The sequence below is a fragment of the Pteronotus mesoamericanus genome, unplaced genomic scaffold (genome assembly GCF_021234165.1).
Source record: "Pteronotus mesoamericanus isolate MK-2021 breed Mesoamerican mustached bat unplaced genomic scaffold, CSHL_Meso_final contig_53, whole genome shotgun sequence".
NCBI lineage: Eukaryota > Metazoa > Chordata > Mammalia > Chiroptera > Mormoopidae > Pteronotus > Pteronotus mesoamericanus.
In genome coordinates, this window is record NW_026555195.1 from 7,837,665 (window position 1) to 7,852,686 (window position 15,022).

General features: G+C 40.0%; 1 pseudogene; it reads right to left on the reverse strand.

Moving 5' to 3' along the window:
* Positions 1-7,962: 7,962 nt before the first annotated feature.
* On the reverse strand, positions 7,963-8,885 carry LOC129075358 (olfactory receptor 6M1-like; annotated as a pseudogene).
* Positions 8,886-15,022: the final 6,137 nt, after the last annotated feature.

A 15,022-nucleotide genomic window follows, 5' to 3' on the forward strand; every position in this document is an offset into this window, starting at 1 on the left:
GAGCCCCTGGTTGCCTATGAACGCTGCAACTTTTTAGCTGAGCAAGAGTATGCTTTTAGTTGATTATGCTTAATGCTAATTTCCTTTGCTCTCTTCCTTTAGTAATATTTAACTACCTATGCTAACAAATCTAGTTTTAAACTGAACTCAGAATTCTTTCTCTGGAATTATAAAATAAAATAAAAATTATTAAATGTATCTCCTGGTTTAGGGAACACCTAAATTTGACTATACTTCTAATATATACTTGTGTATAAAATTGTTTACAAATTTTTTTCTGCAATAAAAACTAACACATGTTTCCAAAATTTTATTAGTCAGGATTCTCCAGAGAAACAGAACCAACAATGTGCACAAACACACACACACACACACACACGATTCTTGAACAACAAACTGCATGGTTTTGAACTACATGGGTCCACTTACGTGTGGATCTTTTCAGTAAATACTTGTCTGTTTTCTATCCAAGGTTTGGAGTCTGCAGATGCAGAGGGCTGACTCTGTGCATTCATCTATGTCTTTTTATATAAGGGACTGGAGCATCTGCAAATTTTGATATCTGCAGGGGGTCCTGGAACCAGTCCCTTATCAATACTGTGGGGCAACTTAAGTTTTTGGGCGTTAAAGTTTTAAGCAGAGTTTTACTGCGTTGGGGAGTCAGTGCTCCTAACCCCCATGTTATTCAAGGGTCCACTGTGTGTATATACAAATTGTCTCAAGTGATTATGAGGGTTGGAAAGTCTCATGATCTGCCACCCGCAAGCCGGAGGCTGTGGAAAGCTTTGGTGTAATTCTAGTTCAAGTCTGGAGGCCTGGGAACCTGGGCAGCCAATGGTGGCGGTACAACTCAGTCCCAGGGCAGAAGACTGATGTCTCAGCTTCAACAGGCAGGCAGGAAGGTGACAAGTCTTTTTCTTTGCTGTTCGTTCTATCAGGCTCTAAAAGGACGGGATAGCGCCCAACCACATGGGGAGGGCAGTCTCCTTTAACGAGTCTGCTCGTTCACACGGTAATCTTATGTGCAAACCCTTTCAGAGACACACTCCAAATGCCCAGCCAAGTTTCCTCATAAAATTAACCAGGACAACAACCATCATCCCACTCTTCAACGTAAGTACTTAAATGTGTTGTGAGGTATATTTTCTTTCAGTTTTAAGATGACCTTTCAAATATAAAGTGACCCACATTTAAGCTTATAAGATGTTCAAATACTGCTTCTAGAGATTAAAACGTTTGTTTTAATATTAAAGGTCTTTCCATTATTTTATCTCCATCACTTATCTGCTATGTTATCACCATAGCAGAGCAAATTCTGCCTTGAACTTAGTGGAATAAATTTACTAATAGGGTGAGACAAGTAGCAAAGATGGATCCAGAGTACAGTCTTGTCTAATCCAGCCATATCTCCTGCTGCACAAATAGGACGAGACATAGACGATGACACATCTCAGTTTTTATATCCTCTTCTGAAGTCAGGTGATGACTTTTGGGGGGAAAAGAAAAAGGGTTCTATGGAAAGGAACCTCAAAGGGTGATTTGATCATAAATTTCTAACAGGGCAAATTACGGTGGGTAGTCACGCTTCAGGTAGGAAGCTTCTTTAGTAAAAGGCTTATTGTTGCCTTAAGTGAGCCCTGCCCATTGTTTCTGATCTAGTTTAACACACCTTTCAGATAAATTGTTGCCACCCCCAACAGAGAAACCAATCTTGTTAACCATCCTGTAATCCAACCCCAGCTTCGCTTCTCCCAACTGCACACAATCTTTGTTTCCTTCTTAATTTCTAATATATGGTGTTGGCCCAAAAGTTTGTATGTTCCCCCCCTCCCATAAAATAAAAGGCACTTTTTTCATTTTCATCAATAACTTTATTTATTTGGACATTTTGAGTATCTTGGCTATCTCCTGCATGGTATAACATTGATTGTTCTCAATTAAAGTCCTGAGTTGATCGCTATCAACTTCAACTTGTTTACCCAAACGTGGAGCACCGTCCAGCAAGCAATCTCCAGCCTGAAACTTCACAAACCACTTCTGACACCCTCGGTCGGTCATAATATCTTCTCCATACACTACACAATTTTTTTTTTTTTTGCATTTTAGTTGTGTTTTTACCTTTCTTGAAATAATAAAGCATAATATGTTGAAAATGTTGCATATTTTCTTTTATCTTCAATATTAAAAGAGCTACACAAAAATGCATCAATTTTGATTAGTTTGGTTTTTTTTTAAATGCACGCTGATATGACAGCTGTCACATACAATGTAACAAAATTGTTTCAAATGATGTTAAAGACAACTAAGCACTACTAGAGCCATCTTACGGAAAAAAAACAAACGAACTTTTTGGCTAACCTGGTACAGAAAACACCCCCGCTGCCCCGGGAGTCTTTTGTTACTCTAGGTTCTTTGTATTAAGAACTGTGGCCCTCCATGCCAGAGTTTGGTAAAAAGGAAAGGAACTATTTATTCAAAAGTTATACAGGTTTTGAGTAATAGCAGGATGTCACCGTTAAATCCCTAAGTCCCTTTTAAACACCCACAAACACGCACACAGTCCTGTCTCCCCTTGCCGAACCAGGCCAGACAGGGTACGGTCTGTCAAGAGAAGAAATAGAAGTCCGGGGTTTGGCGAGGCTCCCCTTCTTCATCCAAGACCGGATGCTCCCGGTGGCCGGGCGGGAATCCTCCCGCATCCTTCCAAACCGCAGGGCTGAGAGGGAGGGCTCCGCAGGGCGGCTGCGTCCCGCTTTCCTGCTCTCTGCGCCCTGCGGTCTGGGGCGCCCCGACTGCGCTCCCGAAACCGGGCGCTTAAGCCCCCGCCCGCTGCCGCGCCTGGGTTTAAATCCCGGCGCAGATCTTCCTTCGTAACCCCATTTCCGACTCCTCCCACAGGCGGCTACACCTGCCAGTAGTCCGGTTTCTTCCTCCTTTCTCGGCTGCCGGCTGCTGGCTGCCGTTGTTGGCCCAGGGGAGCTCGGCCCCGGGACCCAGAAGCCGCTTCCCAGCTGCTCTCGCTGGCGCAGGAAGCGCCTGCGGCTGCTTCACGTCCGGGTTAGAGTCGCGAGCGTCTCCCTGGCTCCAAGCGCAGGCACAGCTTTTTAACATTAAAACACTGGCCAAGTTACCCCATCACAAACCCCATATAAAAGAAGATGCAAAACTTATTCTCCAGAGCACTTGAGATCTTGCTCCCCAACATACGTCATCGGTGTTACTCAAATAAACTCTTATAAAAGTTTTCTACAAGTTTAGACATTTCTTACATTGACATTTTGAATTCTGCTTTATATCAGGAGGAAATAAAATATATTCCTGCACATGAAGAGACTATGTAATTACTATAACTAGAGTAACTTGATATTTATTTGTGGGTCATATATAGTAGTTCTCTTATTTAACATGTTATTTTAAGCTCCTCTCTTTTATATTGATTTATATTGACCGTATGATGGCTACTGCTTTTCAAGATCTGTATTCGAAATGGCTAAAAACACCTAAAATAGGTTGAGAAAAATATTCTTAACTACTAAAAATTTTATAACTACAAAGAGCTTATACATGATCATTTTCATAATTATCATTTTAAAAATGGGAGAGACTTATTTGTTGTCAAAAGCTGAAAAAGAAAGCATGTTAAAGAATGGATTCCTAGATAATTTTAAACAACACCCTTGGAGGTGGCCAGCAATCCTAGATTTTTTTTTTTTAGAATAAAAAAAAAAGATTTTATTTATTTATTTTTAGACAGGAAGGGAAGGAGAAAGAGAGAGAGAGAAACATTAATGTGTGGTTGCCTTTCATGTGCCCCTTACTGGGGATCTGGCCTGCAACCCAGACATGTGCCCTGATTGGGAATCAAACCTGTGACCCTTTTGTTTGCAGGCTGGCCCTTAATCCACTGAGCCACACCAGCCAGGGCTTAGATGATATTCTCTAATAAAGCGTTTTTTAAATTTACAGAAGAAAAACAGAACTCTGAAATGTACACTACAAATATACATACCCGCAAGCACAAAAACTGCTTTTTAGTATACTTCAAGAATGAAACAGTTACGTATCGTCATACTACCCTGCTCTGTTGTTGAGATATTTATTTATTATTTATTAACATTTATTAAGATAACATTTATTAAGTTGGTGCAGGACTGTGATCTGAGGTTAAACAACAAGCCACAAGAAGGGCTGAATAAAGAGGTCTTGCAGAAAGTACCTGGCATGCCTAGAGGACCCACGTCGGGGGTCCAAGCCAGAGTGCAGGCAGAGGTAGGACCTGGGGCACCTGCTGTCATAGGTTCTGTTGGAGGTGGTGCTCTGGAGCTCCTGGGCCGAGTCCAGGTTGCCAATTCAAAACAAAAGAATGAGTTCTGGGTGAGTTGCATGGGGGCCTGACCTACGGGGGGCCGGAGGGGAAGGCCTTGTCAGGTCGGGGAACTGTTGAGCACAAGAGCTGCTGGGAAAGTCCTCTCAGAAACTTGCATTTGCTTGTGACTCTGCAGGCCACTGCCTAGTGCATTTGCCTGCATAAGGGGCCAGTGTCAGTGTAAGGCCCCCGCTGGCTGCGTGGCCAGACAAAGTGGACATCAAGGCGGCAGCGCTGCGGGGCAGCTTCGTCAAGCTCGTGGCACAGCCACAGATAGATAATGTGGTGTATTTCACTGTGATCCTTGAGAATTGTTGCGCTGTAATGGGGATGTATGTTCAGGGTCGTTCTTACTGGATAATCTATTACAGCTGAGCCAAGATGAGAGCGTGTGCGAGAGTCAGCTGGTGAGTGGAAGGGTCGAGGGTTATAGCCGAACACGTAGGCTCTCTGGTTGGGGGGCCCTCCCTCCATAGTTGGAGGGATGTAATTCATCTCGCAGGTGGATATTGTTTAAAATTTTTACAGGCTCTTTTGGTCTGCTTCCTCCTACATTCCTCCATACTGAAAAACAATAGTTTAAACATTTAATCATAGCTGAGTGCAGGAAAAGTGAAAAATTTTTCAGCTGTTTCAAAATTTAGAACAAGTAGTTCCTGTCTGTATCCCACTTCACTCAACTAATTAGAATCAATTTAGAAACAAATATTATCTGGTATTGTAACAATGTTGATCAGCATCACAATAGTCAACATCAAAGTAAAATAGTATATTTAAATTATCTTTCACAGTTAATGGAGTCTTTTTGCACTTCCAGTTTCAAGACTGGCCCAGTCCCTACTTGGCCAGCCCCACTGCGGACGAAATCAAGTTGGTACCCAATTATCTTATTTGTTCAGAATTTCCTCTTCTGTGTTAATAATAGAGTAGGGCTTTTGAGTAAATGAGGATTTATTTAAAAATTAAAATAACACAAGGAAACAATTATATTCACCTTTACCTAACAATTATTTAAATAAAACCAAACAGCTAATTAAAATATGTAGGGGGGAGTGAGGGAAAGTGGGGGAGGGCCCAGGGGGAAGTGGTGCTGGATGGAGACGCGAATAACGGCGGTGAACGCACAGCGCAGTGCAGAGGGGCTGTGCTGTACAACTGTGCTCCTGGAACCTGCGTGATTTTGTTAACAAGTGTCACCCACATTAATTTTTAAAAAAGGAAAAAAATATGAATTTTCCAGATACTTTGCTGCTTTTCACCAGTCCTTCATATTTTGGGGCTATAATTCTTCGGGTTGCAAGTAATGAAAGACAGAGTTTAGAATTATTATTAGCTTTGAAAGCATTACTGTGTCCTCTTTTTTATTTTTACTACCCTAGATCATTAACACTAAGAGTATAGTTTTGGTAAGCAGAATAATGGCACCTGCTGAGGCTGGCGCTCTAATCCCGAGAGCCTCTGAATGGGCTACTTTACTTGGCAAAAGGGACTTTGCAGATGTCACGCAGGGTGGAGACCATGAGTTGGGGGTTATTATCCTGAATGATTTAGGTGGGTCCAGTCCAATCAAATGAGTTCGTAAAAGGTAAGCGCTTTCCATAGCTGAATCAGAGAGGAAATGGGAGAAAAAGGAGGAGAGATTTGAAACATGAGAAACTTGCCCACTTTTGTTGGCTTTGAAGGTGGAGGAAAGGGTGGCTATGAGCCAAGGACTACAGAACCTTCTAGAAACTAGGAATGGCCCTTCACTGATAGCAACCAAGGATATAGGACGTTGGTCCCACGACTTTGAGGAACTGAGTTGTTCATATTTCTTGCCTCTTCCAGAGTGGAGAGGTGCATTCCTTGGTTCTGGGCCCATTCTATTTTTAGTGCCAGCAGGAGAGCAGCTCCCAATCCCTCTGCTTCCATCATCACAGTTCCGCATTTTGCTCTGTCTAATGCACACCCATGTTTCTGTGCACATTTTACATGGGATTATTATATCTGTTAGTATACCCATGGTATGTAATCATCATACCCATGTATAATGTGCATTCTTATTTTTTGCTCAAAAATTTGGGTAAAAAGAGTGCGCATTACACATGGCAAAATGTTAGCCTCTTTCATGTGGTAAAATGCCTTCTACGACCATCATAGGATGACACATGATTATAATTAGGACCCACCTGAACAATTCAAGATAATCTTCCTATCTCACGACTTTTAATTTTATCATACCTGCAAAATCCCTTTGTTGTATGACATGTTATGTTCACAAGATTTCAGTGTTAGGGCCTGGACATCTTTGGGTGTCGTCATTCAGCCTGCCACAAGATTTAAAGACACAGACAGTCATGCGGAGACTGACCCTAGAGACAGCTGGAGAGATCAGAGGTTCAGGGGAAGAGGGTGCCTGCTGTAGACCCTGCAGGATTTCTAGTTCCCGATTCTATTCCCTCAGCAGGTCTTGCTATTTATTCCCTTCTGGGGTTCTGCATGGCACACTGGTTATTATAATTAGAATAAATGCCCGTTTTACTTAAGCTGGCCAAATCCTAGGACTTACTCTTCTGTAGATGGTGGCCGCATTGGCCAGGTGCCACAGACGATAAGTCTAGACTCATGTCAGTTATGGCCTCTGAATGACTGGTTTTCTTTTTGAACCAATTGCCTCTCACAGTCTATTCTGCCTGCATCTACCTCCACCCTGACTGGCAGATTGGCCAGACTCTTAGGGCAGGCCTAGAATGCTCTGGCCTCAGAAAAAATAGAAAACTTTCAGGTTAACTTCTGTTCTCTCTCTTAAGTGCCTTCTTGTTCCACATTTCATGATAATGAGAGGTGCTATGGTAGACTGGAGTTTATATACTCTAAATTTCCGCCACTCACAAATGCAAGAGTCTGGGGTAAGATGCTTAGCCTCTGTGAACCTCAGTTTTCTTATCTATAAAGTAAAGATAACATCAGCTTCTCAAGGTTATTAAGAGGATTACACAAGATATCTTTGTACATATTTTAGTATATGGTACAAACCCTGGGATATGTTACTCCTCCTCCTTGTATTTGTTGTTGTTCTTCTTATTCTTATTATTATCTATAGTATTTAGCTGTCAGGGAGTAAGCCAGTCACCTTGCAATATCTCTAAAGACCCAGTAAGAAGTGTTCACTTTCAATTATATGTGGTTATATTTCTTAGACCATCTACAATAACAAAAAGAAAAAGAAAAAGCACAAACTCTAGTTTCCACTTTACAGACGAAAAACAAAGGTTCGGAGAGGCTAAGTGAAACCTGATAAAAGTTGTAGATCCAGCTTTCAAATTGAGATTTTCTGACTTTAGTTCAGTATTTTTCATCAATCCATGAATTTTCATGTGTGAGATGGTCCAACAACAGCATACAGGACACGTTGATTTCTCTACGGCTGAGCTGCCTCCTCTGCAGCGTGACTACAACACTTATTCACATCTGAGGCGGCACGAAGCCTTTCCCTATCTTCCCACGCATATTTGAGTCTCTGGTCCTCAGGCATGCCTTTCTGCACACTGAGTCCCAGTGCTGAAAATTACCATTCTTAGCAAATAAACTCTCAAGTTTCCCTGTGCCTTAAAGCTTCAAGTTCTCCTACACGAAAAGGACATAATTTGGTTGACTGCTTCTCGCAAAACTTCCTTTACCTTTTCATTCCTTAGGCTATAAATGAAGGGGTTCAGAAGAGGGGTCACCCATTGTGGCGAGAACAGCTGCCACTTTGTCAAAACCCAGTGAGAAGTCCTGGCTGGGCCGCACATACAGGAAGATGTTGCTCCCGTAGGCAATGGAGACAACAGTGACGCCAGAAGCGCAGGTGGAGAAGGCCTCGCGCCGCCCTTGGGCTGAGGGGATGCGCAGGATGGTGGAAATGACGTAGGTGTAGGAGATGGTGAGGAGGATGAGGGACGATAACAGGAAGTTTATCATCTCAATATAGTGAGTATCAATACACTGCAGCAGGGGGGCGATGTCACAGAAGAAGTGGCTAAGTTCTTTGTAACAGAAAGGCAACCTGGACAGCACCATGGCTGGTACCAGCACTGACAGGAGGCCCCCGCCCAGCAGCCCCGAACCAGCAGGAGGCAGGCCCTGCTGCCCGGGAGCATGGGGTAGCGCAGGGGAGACAGATGGCCATGTAGCGGTTGAAGGACGTCGCCGCCAGGAGGATGGACTCCACTGCCCCCAGGATAAAGAAGAAGTACGTGTGGGTGACGCAGCCGGCAAAGGATGCGGTTTTCCTGTTCTCCAGGGGACAGGTTAAGAGCTTTGGGGTAACTGAGGTAGTGTATAAAATGTCCAGAAATGACAAATTACTGAGGAAGAAATACACTGGCGTCTGGAGGCGACTGGCAGCCCATATTGGGGAAATGATGACAATATGCCCTGTTAGAGTGAGCACACAAGTGAACAGGCGGACCGTGAAAGGGGAACTCCGGAGACCCTGGGGCGCAGGGAAGGCCGTCAGCGTGAACTCAGTCTCCGTGGCCTGGTTTTGCACCTCCATTGCATGCAATGCCCGGGCGGCAATGCGTCTCTGAGAAAGTAATAAAATATAGGGATGGAGATCAGCTTAAACACATATTTAACTCACAATATCAATGATAAGATGAAGTGAAAAAAGAAAACCCTTTGAGCTAAGAGTTCAGAGTAATTTGGTTTCCTCTTGCCTCAGACTCTAACAAATGTGTGGTACCTTGGTTCATTGCTGGGCCTCTTCTGACCTCAGTATTCTCATGTTTATGGTTTTGGGTTGAATGAAATTATCTCCATGGTCTCATAAAACTCTGGTCTTTATGATTTTATTTTCTTTTACCCACTCTCCTTCCCTTCCCTCTTTCACTCCTGCTGACCTGCTTTCCTAGCTAAGTTCCGTACCTAAGAAGAGAGACATACTTACCTGAGAATCCTGTCAATTTGGAAAACAGAGGAAGGGAATGTTAATAAAAGTTGAGTTACTTTTCTTAAAGTTATTTCAACTTTTCAGGTAGCATATAAATAAAAGATCAGAATCTATGAAAATGGGCCTAGATAGTCAAATAGAAGGGAACCTGTAGTCATCTCTCCTCACTTTTGTTACCGATATAAAAACATTGGGTATCAGTGTAATATCTAGTTGGACTCGAGTTATTTTGATGTAATAATAATTGATCTCTTTATTAAGCGACATAGTTTTTCTTTGTTTCCATTTCTTATAATTATATACATTTTTTGATATGCACACTGTTATGGAACAAGTAAGTTGATGATATATGGTTCACAATTTGCATAACCTATTCTATATATTTGAAAAAAGTCTTTTGGGAAAATGATCAGTGTGTTTCTTCCTTGTTCCTTGTAATGTTCTGTCTACAGCGACATCCAGAGGAATGACCAACCTTTCCCCACTCCTTCCCCAACAGATTCTCACAGATTCTCTCAAATAGACCCCTTTTATCACATGTTCTTTTCAGCCATTTTAAGATTGGCTTATTAATAGTAGTGTAAAAACAGCAGATGCAGATAGATGGTGCTTGAAACTCTCAGCCTCACTTTTGAGTACTTCTCAACTTTGTTGAACATGAATTGCATGTCTATATAATTCAGTTGAAGCACTGTCTCTGGTGTATTATTTTGTGGATAATCCCTTAGTTTTCAGTTAAAATGACCAGTTTGTGAACCCTGGCCTAGTTTCTTTCTGAGCTTGGAGCCTACCCAACTCCTTTTTAAAGGGGGTCATTTTTCCCAGACTCTGGGAAGAGGGCTTCTTAGTTACTTTGCATGAAGGTTTTTTGTTTTTTGGGTTTTTTTTTCCCTGAACAGATTTTCATGTGAAAAGTTGACTGTGGCTTTTTGTGGCCCCTGTGTTGCCTCATTATTACTGTTTAGTGTTCTTTTATCCCACAAATCAAGTTAACTTTACCCTTTAATCAGAAATTTTTTGTCTTTACCTCCTCTGTTCTAGGTAAGGAAATACTGTTTCTTTAAATTATTTGCCATTTCTAGGTTGTCGTAATTTTGTACAAATGCATAGCGGTATTCCCCCCATCTCAGAGTAATTTTCAAATGTAATTGGAGCTGAGTAATTTGACTTGCTGTTAAATTTGTAGTAGAGATCTTTTTATTTTCTCTTAAATCCACGGCCTCGGTTTTAATATTTATAAAAGTACCAGTCATCCATATGTTCCTATCCAATCGACACATTTGTTTTGTTTTCAGTGAAGGCAGGCACCCTATCTATTTCACCCCCATTTATAGAGTGTAAAAGGTGCTCATTTATTTACTAAATAAAAAAGGAGAATTTAAGGAGCTCCTCTTCTAAGCGTGGGGCTGCAGCCACCCCAAGGCTGAGCAATGGTAAACTCCGCAGTCTGCATTTTCAGGTCCCAGACACAGACGTTCGCATAGCCTGTATCTTTCCGGCATGTGCCACCTTTTCTGTAGTTGTTGGTATGGGATCAATGTAGTTCTTGATAACTGTGCTGAATATTAATGCTGGAGATGGGGAAGGGATCCAAAAACTGAGATGCCTAATATATCAGATCTTTCATAGTTTAGGGATTGGGGAGGGTCACAAGCAGGGCAAGTCTGGAATGGAAGAAACAATTCACAATAATGAGATGCACTATTCCATTTCTTACGGAAATCTTCCAAATTATTATGAGGCAGTTTATTTAGTCTTTTAAGTTATCAAAGTACTCCAAATGTTACCATCTATTAAAACAGGACCTTGGTGCAAACAGGAACGCTTTCCACTGCTCCTGCACCGGGATCATAACCTTCCAAACTGATTAATTTGCACAAAGAGGCATTACCATGTCTGGGTGGACAAGTGGTAATGTTATTGGGGTCTAATATACAAACTACACCTCATACTGTGCAGACAAGTAGAAGCACTTTGCTATTTCCTTTCGTTCATCCCTTCCTGCCTTCATCACTCACAACACTGGGGACTGTGGGTGTTCAGGCGGCTGCCTGTCATCTATACCATTATTCTTTCCATTTATCTAGTCAATTATTTTACAACATTTGAATTAATGCCCTTCATTTTCTTTCCTGCCTACATAGTCTTCGATGGCCCTGAGGGGAGCTTAATTCCATCTGCTTTTGTAAAACTTAAACAATGTGGGATCTTCAAAAACATTATGGTATGTTTTAACAACAAAAATCTGGGACGTTTGGACAAAAATCAGAGCTGCTGTTGGCTGTGGTTGTCGCAGGGTCCTGTAACTATGGAAAAAACGGCATCGAGAGCCCTTGTCTGGCTGTATTTGGGCCACACAGACTTCTTTGAGAACAAAAGACATAGCATTGCTCTCCTTTGTGGCGTTTCAACGTCATGATAGTGAAAAAACCAAAACCAGATCCCTGGGTTTACTGTAGTTTTCCTAGATGACCTCTGCTCCCTCAGGAGCCCTCAAGTCTGGGAGGAAATGTTCTGGACAATGACAATCATGTATAGAGCAATTTACTTGTAACCTTGCTAAGTTAAGGTTTTAATTTTATTTTTAACTTTTATTTTTTTAGTATTTTCCTTCAACACCATTTCTGTGAATCTTTAAAAATTTTCACAAAATCCATGTTTGCACTTTTCAGGATTCCGGACATAGTCAGAAAAATGTCAAATAATGGAGAAAGGGAGAAAGTGTAACAGGTCTTGAAATCAGAGAACACATGTTTTATTCCTTGTTTGGCTGCTTATAGCTTTGCACTCTTTATGAGACTCTTCAGCATCCTGATTCTTGTCTTCTTCACTTCTGAAAGGAGGATAGCCCTCACGCCTGAACCGAGGCCCTAGGACAGGGGATACCGCAGCGATGCACGCCTCTTTGATGCTCAGTGTGTGTTTCGGAGCACAGGGTCGGGGGAAGACCAAAAGAAAAGAACTAAGATGTGGCGGGGGAAGGGTTTAGTGATAATTCAAGATCTGTGCTGTTTTAAGTAAAATGTGGAAAAGTCTAATTGTAACTGAAGTACATTAAAAACATTTACTTACATACATTAAATCTACAATATTTGAGCCTGACATTACTAAAAAACTCTTGGAAGAATGGTAATTTCACTTTAATTTGTAAAATGTGCATGTAAACAAATATAATAACACTCATTATTTAACATATAAATATTAATAATTACATTTTAAAATATACTTAAAGCATATTATTACATAATAAAGTATACTTACATCATATTGATTGTACACCAGTTGACATTTTTTTCATTCAGATATGTTACAAAACTTGAACTTTGGGTATTTTTTAATTACTTCGTTCCATCCATGATTTCTGAAATTCTTTTTATTGCTTCAGTTTTGTATTCCATATAAATCTCTCTCAGTCCTAGTCTGAGATTCTTTCCTATATGCCGTTTAACCCTATTTTCAAAACCACAAGTGGTTTTTCAATTTTCCCTTAGTCACTCTTCCTTCCTTTGAATACAATAAAACTGTCTTTTTATAACCTCAGCTTACTTTTCCAGTTCTTTTTTTATTCTCACAGTAAAAGTCGAAGTCTCCACTTAGACTAAGACTGTCTGCATGTTATGTTATCATTTAATCTTTTATTTCACACATTCAGTGTATCTCAGCTTCAGTATACTCCTCTGAGTTTCCAGTAATACACATTCAGGATCACATTTTTGCCAACGGAGCAGAATGACTGGGTTTGCAGACCAAACCTGGAGTCCGATGCAGCTGAATGAGAGCTGGCCCTCCGGCTCGGACCTTCTGTCTCTGGTGAAGGCGACCGAGCGCTTCCCACCTCTTGGATTTCTATCAACTGTACTAACATAATTTCCTGTCTATTCAGTGATTTCCATTTCTTCCGTGGCTCTATTTAGAAACTTGGAATTATTCAAAACTATAGAATGTCAGATTAGAGGAGAATTTAATGGGCTTATGAGCCAATCTAGTCCTAAAATATTCTGGAACACCTCTACCAAGTTGTAGTCCAGCGATGTAAGCTCACTATTTCTTGTGGTATCTCATTCTACTTTAATAGCCCTGATTGTTAGAAAATTTCATATTTGTATTCATTGAAATATCTTTCTAAACTTTCATTTTGTTTAGTTGCTCTTGTTCATTCGTCAGGCATATTGTGACCTAATTTTAGATGTATCCACTCTAGTTTCTCCAGAAACTAATATTATCTTGCCTGTATTAAAGTGATTATAAATAGATGAATTTTGATATTTAATAATTATTTTTGTCCACCTGTAGAGATTTGGTTTAAAATTGCTCTTGGGATTATGGCATAAAAAGATTAATTATTATTATTGCAATCACAAAATGTTACGATTGAAGCAACTAATCACAGTTACAAAGTTAAGATCTCTTGGGACACTCTCTTGGGAGCTTATTTTATGTATTTAAAGAAAAACTTAGAGAACTGCTTGAATGTCTCAGGGAACTATAAACTTGGAAAACAAATCTTTTTTCTGAAATGTTTATAATGTGTTGAAGTATGCTTTAATCTTCTTTCTAGACTGACAGATACATGTTTACACAGATGTATCTCTAGTTAAATATTTTAAAATCTGTCTTCTTGAGATATGATTTATACACAAAAGGCAGTTTTAGGTGTGTAATTTGTTGAGTTTTGCCAAAGGTATACAGTCCTATAACCACCACCTCCACTGTAGTAATGGCTTAAAATATTTCCATTGCCTTTAAGAGTTTTCTTGTGCTGTTTTACCCTAAATGCTTTCCTCTCTCAATCTCAGTCCATGGCAACCACTTAAGTGTTTTCTGTAACCGTAATTTTGAATTTTTCAGAATTTTATGAATTTATTCCTATAGCATGTAGTCTTATGTCTTGTTCCTTTCACTCAATCTGGTGCTTTGAGATTAATCCAAGTGTTTCAGGTATTAGTAGCTTTTCCTTTGTATTAGTATGGATTATCTATTATATAAATTATATAGATATATTATAGTTTATTCACCAGATAATGAATACTTGAGTTACTGCAATTCTGTTTTATAATAATCTTAGTGTAACTCTTAATAATGTAATGTTTGTCTTAATACCAGTACAGTAAATAAGATGAATTTCATTGCTTTTTAATAAACCTATAACACTGATATTGATAACCAAAATTTTATAATAATAATAACAATAATAATAAATTATTATGAAATTGAATAAACACCTTTCTTTTGTTTTCTTTACCCAAGGAGATATATTAGAAAAATATTGTTAAGAGGAATGTCAGAGATTTTACTGCTTATGCTTTTTTCTAGGAGTTTTATGGTTTCAAGTCTTAGATTTAAGTCTTCAATCTATTTTGAGTTTACTCTCATATATGTTGTAAGAAAGTGGTTTGTTTTCATTTTTTGCATATTTATGTCTAGTTTTCCAAAAACCACATATTGAATAGATTGCGTTTACCTTGTTGCATGTTCTTGCTCATAGCCCTCTTTTTCATAGATTAATTGACCATATAGGTATGGGTTTATTTTTGGGGTCTATAGTCTATTCTATTAATCTATGGGTCTGTTTTTGTGCCAGTATCATGCTGTTTTAATTGCCCTGTAGTATAGTTAGATATCAGGTAACATGATAACTTCAACTTTGTTATTTGAGGTCTATTGTGGTTCCAGATGAGTTTTTGGATTGTTAGTTCTAGTTCAGTGAAAAATGCCATTGGCATATTGATAGGAATTACATT